This window comes from Abramis brama (genome assembly GCF_963993115.1).
Source record: "Abramis brama genome assembly, chromosome: 5".
Taxonomy (NCBI): Eukaryota; Metazoa; Chordata; class Actinopteri; order Cypriniformes; family Leuciscidae; genus Abramis; species Abramis brama.
The window spans coordinates 13,172,132-13,181,326 of record NC_139967.1 but is presented as its reverse complement, the minus strand read 5'-3'; positions in this window follow the sequence as shown (position 1 = coordinate 13,181,326).

Below are 9,195 nucleotides of genomic sequence, written 5' to 3'. Positions count from 1 at the left end.
GTGAAGATCCAGCCAGAGCGTTGTTCATGCTGGCTCCGGCAATGCTTATTGTCGAGCACTGCTGTATTTTGTACCGATTTCATTTTGTTTCAGCAAGTATTTATTTTACCCAGACAAAAATGTTGGATTATGCAACAGACATTACGCAAGAAAATTGGCCGATAAATATCAGCGGACGATACATCGGTGCATAAATAGGAGCATCACAACGGTTTTCAGTAATAATAAGAAATGTTTTTTAAAGGTAGGGTATGGGATTTGCAAAACGGCCGGCAGATTTTGAAAATACACAACTCAAATGGTCCTACCTTCTTTCCTCCAACGCTGGCCCTGACTCCACCCATTCATGTGGAGGGAGTGGGATGGGGGGAGGGGGGTATGGTACGACCGTTTGATTGATGCACTTACTGTCCAATGATTCTAGGTGGTCTTGGAAATGATTGGCTGGAGTTTTTCGAGTCCTGCCCGTTCCACAGATGATTAAATTGCTTAATTTTCATTTCAGTGCTTCTAACTCAGTGGCTGTAAGTGGGTTAGGAATAGGATTTCAAGTGATTTTGAAAAAATGGACAAAAAAGAGAATCACATACCCCACCTTTAATCATCAGATCAGTATTTTAGAATGATTTCTGAAGGATCATGTGACATCAAAGACCGGACTAATGGCTGTTGAATAAAATTATAGCTTTGTGAAATGAATGAATAAATGGACAAATACATGATTGAATTACATTGTATAAATATACTGTATGGCAGAGAGCAGGAGAATCATTCTTAAACCACAGAGAGTTATTCAGGTTTCTGCACCCCATCTTGCCTTTCCCAAATAATTATTATGCAGTAATATAAAAATATATTTCAGCCGTTGATGTTGCATTTATAGCATTTATTAAAGTATGTTTTAACTGTGTGGTACACTTAATGCGAAAGGACCTTGAAACACTAGTGTTAACAGCTTGTGCTAATTGGCTTGGAGTAATTTGTTTATCCAGCTGTACAAATGAGACAAGGGTGTGCCACAGGGACACCACGTCTCTCCGAGTAGAACGAAAGGGCCGAACAGAGATTTCGGAGTTTGTTGCCATGGATGCAGCTTACCTCACTGTTAAGACTGGTTTGAATGACTCTTTCAATTAATAATTTTCTTTGATTCACTTTCCGTGAAACATCTGCTGGGAATCATTGCTGTAAATCACTTCTGTCCACCTTTACTTTAGAATCATTGTTCGATATTCTTTGCAGGCTTGTCTGTTACTGCATGGATGATCAATAAATAAGCAGCCCTACGGATAAAACGCAAGACAAGCCTCTCAAGACAAAATAAGGGGCAAGAATTTAAACAACATATAACAGGAAAGTTTGGTTTACACTAGCCTCAGATGGCACGCCTACAGATCTTTCACAGTCTGTTCACTGACTGCCTGTTGCATACTGCACACAAAAATGGCTAGTGATATAAATCAGTTCAGATTCATTTATAGCCTATAATTAACATAAAAAAGAAAAAGCTTTATGCCGCAAACCAAAAGTCTGGATACACATGTATTTACACTGGAATACGACTGAATCGATATCAACATTTTGGTTTTTGGCTTTAGAAAGATACCAGCCTCCAGTACCTAGTTATCAATACTGAATCAATACCCACAGCGATTTTCAACCTTATTACTGCCATGGACCCCCAAATATTTTGATCCCTCTCATAAGATGTATAAATATCACATTTAAATTGTAAAAAAAACCCTCCCTTGCAGCCACTTGGGGATCACTGGACCCCAGTTTGAAAACCACTGCGGTAACAAACGGGCAAAATTATTTATTATTCATTACCTCGACAAAATGACCTCGACTTATCGCGTTACCATGAGTTAAAGGCACACTATGTAAGATTTTTGGATCAAAATATCCAAACACCACTAGAACAGTGTTATATATTTTGTTGATTTGTGTACTTACATTATCCCAATTGTTTCTAAGAATGTTTAAATACAGAGAAATAAGCAGTTTTAACCAGGACACGGACCTTGTCCGTACGTCGCCTATCAATGATATTATACCCGCGTTACCTTCGATTTCCAGTTATATTTTGAAGAAACCATGGAAACACCAAAGACGCTTTAATATATTATGTGTTTTATTAGACAGGTGAGCAACTGTTTGGATACATTCATCGACAGAAAACTAATCATTGTTATATAGCTCAACCAGTTAGTCTTTTTGTTTAAATCTCGTTTTCTTGATTTACCGCGAGTACCATATTTACCATGCCTAATATCGATCTAGCTCACTGCAGTGTGCACGACCGGAAGAAGCGGTCATTTTTTATTTTGCATAATAAAAGCTCCACTGCTCTCGAGCTGTGTGTCGTGCTTGTCTCTCATTAGCAATCGCTCCAGCGGCCTCGTTCCGCTCCAACGGCTTTCGTAATGTTAATAAATCTTTAATACATTACCGGTCATCCATGAATATGATTTCTGTCCGAGTCCCATCGTATTCCCCACTGTAGAGGTGAAGACAACAACTCCCATGATTCTGCGAAATCAAGGCATCATCAAGCTACCTCTAGTGGCGAAAAAGTATATAGTGTGCCTTTAATATGACGTTCCCACAAATTAATATCTCGTGGCCTCGAGATATTATCACATTCCCACGATTTAATATGTCGTGGCCACGACAAAACTAAGCGAACCGAACATGTCCCCTTCTGGCCACCATAGTTAAACACTTGATTGGTTGGATCTTTCAAATAAACAGAAGAAAAGTCTTTAAGAATTTGTAACTATATAGTATATACCTAATTATGAATTACTAACCAAGGCAAGATCATACTGTAGTATTTTCGCTATTCCACAGTCCTCCATCTTAGATTGTGTCTTCATCGTATTCTGTATCTTATATACAGGGATGAATGCATTTAGACCATCCGATTTCTACACAGCACGGATAAAATGCACTTTATCTCTTCTTTTGGAAGCTCATTTAGTCTTATTAAAGTTCAGAGCTTGTTCTCCATAGCCCTTTGGAAGAAAAACGGGCTGCGGCTGTCAGATGCAGAGTCCCTGAGCGCACGCTGAGCGCTTGTGCTCGCGCTGCTGCAGTTAAATACACGATCTGCAGAAGAAAAAAGGGCATTTTCAAGACTGACATTTGTGTGGATTAATAATAAATATCTCATTAAATGAAAACATCTCTTCAGTGGCCTTGTGCTGACAAATTAATCCTTTGTCAACATTTTTCACGCTTCACATCACACCGTGTGATCTGACGAACTGTGCTGTATAATGCACATCGACATTGGGATCAAGTATAGAAATTTACAAAATTATATTGTACCACTGTAATATTTATTATTATCTTATTTTGTATTATTCTTATTTTTAGTGTTAAATCGGGTGCGACCATTTTACCTTGAATGTGCAAGGCTTCTGTTGTTAGATATTTTTGTTTTCATATTTTAATTTATTATCGTAATCATAAACACACTGGTTTGTTGCACAAACAGTTTTACCATTTACTGCGCTTTGTTTTATTCAACTAAAGAATAGGAAGTTTCGTACAGGAAATAGGCTAGCTTACTTCCATGTTGAAAAATATGGATATATCGGTTAATCTCACAACCTATACCATAAATAAATGTATAACATACCTAAAAACTGAATGCTGATTCTTGTGCAAGGCGTACGGTGATTGATTGATCAGCCAGCTGACCCAGTGCATTGTGATTGGCCGAACACCTCAAGCGTGTGTCAGAAATGTAACGCCCCCTTACCATAATCACAAACTTCAACTTCCAAAGCAATTATAAAGGCAGTTAATAATGTCGTCCGAGTTGGATTCTGAAAATGCAGATGATCAAGCCGATCGATCGGAACGAATTTTGCAAGTGCGACTTCAGCAGAACGGCCAGTGTGAAACCGAACACGTAGTGCATCCATGTTTGTCATCTGTTCAACACCATGTTATAAGCGGGGAAACAGAGGATACTATGTTTGTAAACTTAAATCCATCTCTGCACTTTTGCTCATAAGAACAACAAACAATATGCGTTACTCTACACTGCACAAAACTCAACATTTGAACAGTCAATAGCAAATACTTTAACAAATAATAAACCATACTTACAGGCTCTGATTCAGAAGCGCCAGATTGCACTAGCGAAGTTGGAATTGCCCCATTTTTTAGAAATAGCCTTTGTGGACAGCCGGTCTTGTACTCTCCCAGGTTCAGGAAACTATCCTCCGTAAAATGTGCTGCACACACACAAACATTTGGGTTGTACTGTTCTGGAACAGTGTTGTAAATAAATCTTAACCACTGATTCCTAATTGCGTCCACTTTCGGAAGGCCAAATGAAGTACTTTTGCTTTCGCATAGAAACACCCAGCGTCTCACGACATGACGGCGACATCACTACTACAATAACTGAAGCCACGCCTTCTTTCTTTGCGTCTGCATTCGGGCGGCATTAATGCAAATATTTCCACCTAGTGACGTAGGTATGTGAAGGAGAAATCGATCGAGGCGTTTTAGCTAGGTCTGGATCTGCCTTCTCTTTTAGATAGAATAAATCCTTTTGTGGGAGACTTTGAGCTTTGTAACTTTGCAGATCTTATGCATGCACAAACAGCTATATAACACACTAAATCATCATATGAACCCTTTAAACAAAAACAATTCAGCAACACAAAATGATAGAATAAACTAAACAACCTAATATGAGAGTGCTAGACCGGCAGAAATAAAACTCTTTTCATAAACGCCACAATTTCATTTCTACTATAGACTTGGGTGGGGCCCCATCTCCTGGTTTTCTTTTTCTTCTTTTCGCTTTCTTTCCTTCTTTCTCAGCAAAACTTTCAGTACTGTGAGTGTTCTTTTCTAGTCCGTTTGCCTGTTCAATACCTTAATAATGGAAACGGCGAGTTTTCCTCCCACATGCAGCAGTGCGGTCACTGGCTACCCATGTCCACCGGTCTAAGAGCAGCCATGTGCTTTCTCTGATAATGTTTAGGCTCAACAGCTGGTCCTAGATCAGAGCGCCACATCACACAGCAGGACCTTTCATCAGGAGAGACCACAAAGAATGGGAGTCAGAAAAATCAAAGGCTTGTCAGCTTTTAGAGGACAATGCCATTTCTTTCCTATAAAAACATTGCGGCCCCCCATCGCATGGATGTGAGACGGAGAAACAAAGTCGATAAGGGGGCTCTGGGCTGACCTGATCATGTGTGACCCCCTGTTGAGCGCATCAGTGGTTCCCATGGCGACCGAGTGTCTGCGAGTTGACTTCTGTTTCCACAGTCGATGGCTCTCTCTCTCTCTCTCTCTCTCTCTCTCTCTCTCGCTCTCTCTCTCTCTCTCTCTCTCTCTCTCTCTCTCAGTAATGTCATACCTTAAATGGGGATGACTAATTACTTCAGTTAATTAATTTAACGTGTGTTTGCATGCATATGAGCTCTTTGCCTTACTTGGAGTTTAAGCGATTGCATTTTTCGGAGTGTGTGACAAAAATAGAGTGTGTGTGTATGCTTGCCCATGCAGACTTGGCTAATCCCTGATCGTGAGATGGCAGAGAATATGCTGGATTTCTTAAGGCTGCTTTCGTTCCATGTCAATAAATAATGCCAAAACTCACTCACACACACACACACACACACACACACACACACACACACACACACACACACACACACAGTTTGTAACATCAGTTCCCCATTTTCATTCTGTTTCCAATGTGAACAAAATGTCATTTTCTGTTCATAGATGGTCCCACGTCTCCATCACTCATAAACATGCAGGAACATTCTCTTGATATTCGGTGGCAGACAAAGCCACTGCTTTTAGCCCGAATGGAAATATATGTTAATGTGCGCATGCAATTAGGTGAGAAAGAGATAAAAAGAGAGAGAGAAAGAGAGAGAGCGAGTAGGTCTGAAAATATGGATCGCTTAGTGTGTATGCATTGCAATTAGAAGAGAGGGAACGAAAGGGACGGAGTGAAAGAGAGAGGAAGTTCTGAAACCTCTCTCCCTCCTCTCTTTAACATTACAGTACTTCGTGCATAAAATCTCCAAGTGAACAAAAGGGATGAACAGGAAGCAGTGGCAGAAGCGGTAGATGTCGCAAAGCGTGAAATTTCCAGTAAATCCCATCAAGCATTTATTTAGCTCTTCCTCCCCTCAGCATTTCGGTCCTAACACAGAATACATTACGTCTCATCTTTGTTTCAGACAGTCCTCATGCTGGCCTTCATGAGAAAGGGCCCCAAATGTTTCAGCTTTATCGCATTACACATCCTTGATTAGTAAATCTTAAATTGATTTTGGTTTACTGGTGTTCAGATCTCTTAATGTGTTTGCAGCTCAGCCCATATCTAATAAGCTAGTGAAGTTTATTACATACAGGTCTCTGTGGTCTTCTAAACGTGTCCTAACAGTCAAAACTAGCATTTATGAGGATGCTCAGTCCCCAACTATGGAACAGCCTGCAGAAGACATCAGGCTCTCTGAGGGGTTGTTCACAGAGGATGCCTTCTTGCGCTCAAAAACATAGTGCAGTAAAATAAATGCAAAAAAGTCAGTGTCTTAAGATGCATTTTTAAAAGTTTAACTTTTTAACTTGATACAACAGTGCTCATGGCTAAAAATGCAAAAATCAGGGAAAGACACATAGCAACATTCAAAGATATGCATATAGCACAGAAAGTGAATTTGAATGTTAGAAAGAGGACATTTTTTGATATATACATATATATAAATGTGTAAGGTGTATATATAAATACAATTAAATAACCTCTCTCTCTCTCTCTCCATGTAAGGCCAGTAAAACTGAAGACATGCAATTTCAATTCAGTTACATTTCTACTTGCTTTCATTCAATTCATGTTTATACTCCTTTGTAAAGGCATTTTAAAGGCACTGTCAATGTACAAGACATAAAAAACTGTGCAAGAACATGCCTTGCGATGGAGAAGAACATGCCAGAGTAATGGATGCTAGTCCTCATGGATGTTGATGTGCTGGTCTCACCACTCTTATCCAGCATCACCGAATTACCGCCTAGCCTCATGTCAGTGCCGCCCCATCCTTTTGGTCTCCGCCTTGTAGTCAGTCTCCTGACTACAGCAGGTGTGAGAGGAGGGGCACAGTAAAGGTGTACTGCTGGCAGCGTGCACTCAGAAAAGACTAGTCTCTTTTAGAAATATTGAACTCTGTATCCTGGGGTTGAGGGATTAAACCACCACTGCTGGGCCCAGATCCTACCCACACCAACCAGCCTATGATGACAACACATCCCCTTTCATTTTCTGCATCACAAACCCTTTGGACACACTATTGCCCCCATTTTTCACATTGATGTTGAATTATTTAAAATGAACCACCTCTCAAAGGCTTGACACCACATCCGTTATATCTGTTTTTGTTCATCCCGCTACATCAACAGTCATCCAACAAACATGCTGACAAGGACAAAAAAGAAAAAAGAAAAGATGTATAATGAAGATAATTAAATGATTTTGATTTAATTAAGTTTTTAATAAGATTAATGAAATATTAGATTTTAATTTTTATTACAAAGCTTCTGTTGACAGAAATATAACAAGAAAAATACCTTAAACGGTCAACAAAAATGGAAAACCAAATGTATTAATATGATGAAATATTGACAAAACATGATAATATTAATATTGAAATATAAAGGACATTTTCATCAAAAGGCAAAACTTTGACTAAAACAACAAAACTGGACCACCACCAGTAACTGAAGTAAATTAGATTGGAAACTATAAATGATTCATGCCAAAGTTTTTGTTTCTTTTAATACATAAAGGATTTACTCGTGTATTTATATATTACGTATTTACCAGCACATCATACTGCACTGTTTGCACAAAAGGTGCCGCACAAAGTCTGAACTGAATTTGTAGCCCCTCAATCTTTGTGCCCAATGGACAGCAGCAACAAACTTATCAGGAAAAAAATACCTAGCCTTGATGCTTTTCCCTTTCGTCTCATCTGAGTAAATATTAATCTGATCTACAGAGCTCATATCTCCCTCACACGCTTTTGACCAGTGCCACACAGCCAAGCTCGGCTCATCGTCATTTCTCATCCCTTCATCTGCAGCCTCTGACGTTCCATCAGCCAGCCCCTCTGCTGACACAAGTCCCTGCTCACACACACACACACACACACACACACACACACACACACACACACACACACACACACACACACACACACACAGTCCCAGCTCTAAGAGTCATGTCGGGTTACTTGCCTGCTCCTGCTGTGGTCTTTTCCTCTCAGTATTTTCAGTTGCCTTATGCTCAGGGAATTTAAATGTCACTCATTTCTGATTGGCTGTGTATGTGGAAAGCAATACACGCTGTTTGTTGTCTATATCCACACATTCAAAGCGCTGCAGTTTCAGAGCTGACATGCACTACATTTGAGATCTCCCCTATGAGCAACACAAAAAGAAACCTTTATGGCTTTATTAGGGAGGGTCAAAGTTTGTACGCCTATCTGTTTTCAGAGAGCATGATTCAGAGCAGCTGATTCTGACACAATCTTTTCCCAAAAGGCTTCATGATGGCTTCATCCTAAATAAATGGCAGAACATCTGAGATGTTGACCTTGGTTTTCTTCACTTATTCTAGTTGAGTATCTCAACTTTCACAAACACATTCATTAGATTATTTTCATCAACATCAGTTGAATGCTGGAAATATGTCCTTATGAATTTCACACCTACTCCCAGCATTCACCAAAGAGGGAGATACAATGAACACTATTCCAATAGATGATACAGACCTCTTTCACTGAACGAATTTGTTGCAGCAACTGTTGTGAGATTTTGTTCATTCACACTGCCCAAGCTTTCCTGCATTATGTGCTTGTATTCATATACCTTCTGGATGTGAATATGGAGGTTTTTGTTTACATTCTTTTCAGACCTCAGGTATAGATGTCAATGACAAGTTCTTTCAATCATCGCTTCTTGTTGACATGGTAAAGTGCACCTATTATGCTATTTTAAAGGTTCATAATTTTGTTTTGGAGGTCTCCCTACTATAGGTTTACATAAATCAAAGGTCAAAAAACACTTTAATTTTCTCATAATATACATCAAGCATAGCGTCAGTTCTGGCAGGTCACGTTAGTCAAGCTCGCATCAGCTGACTCTCAGCTG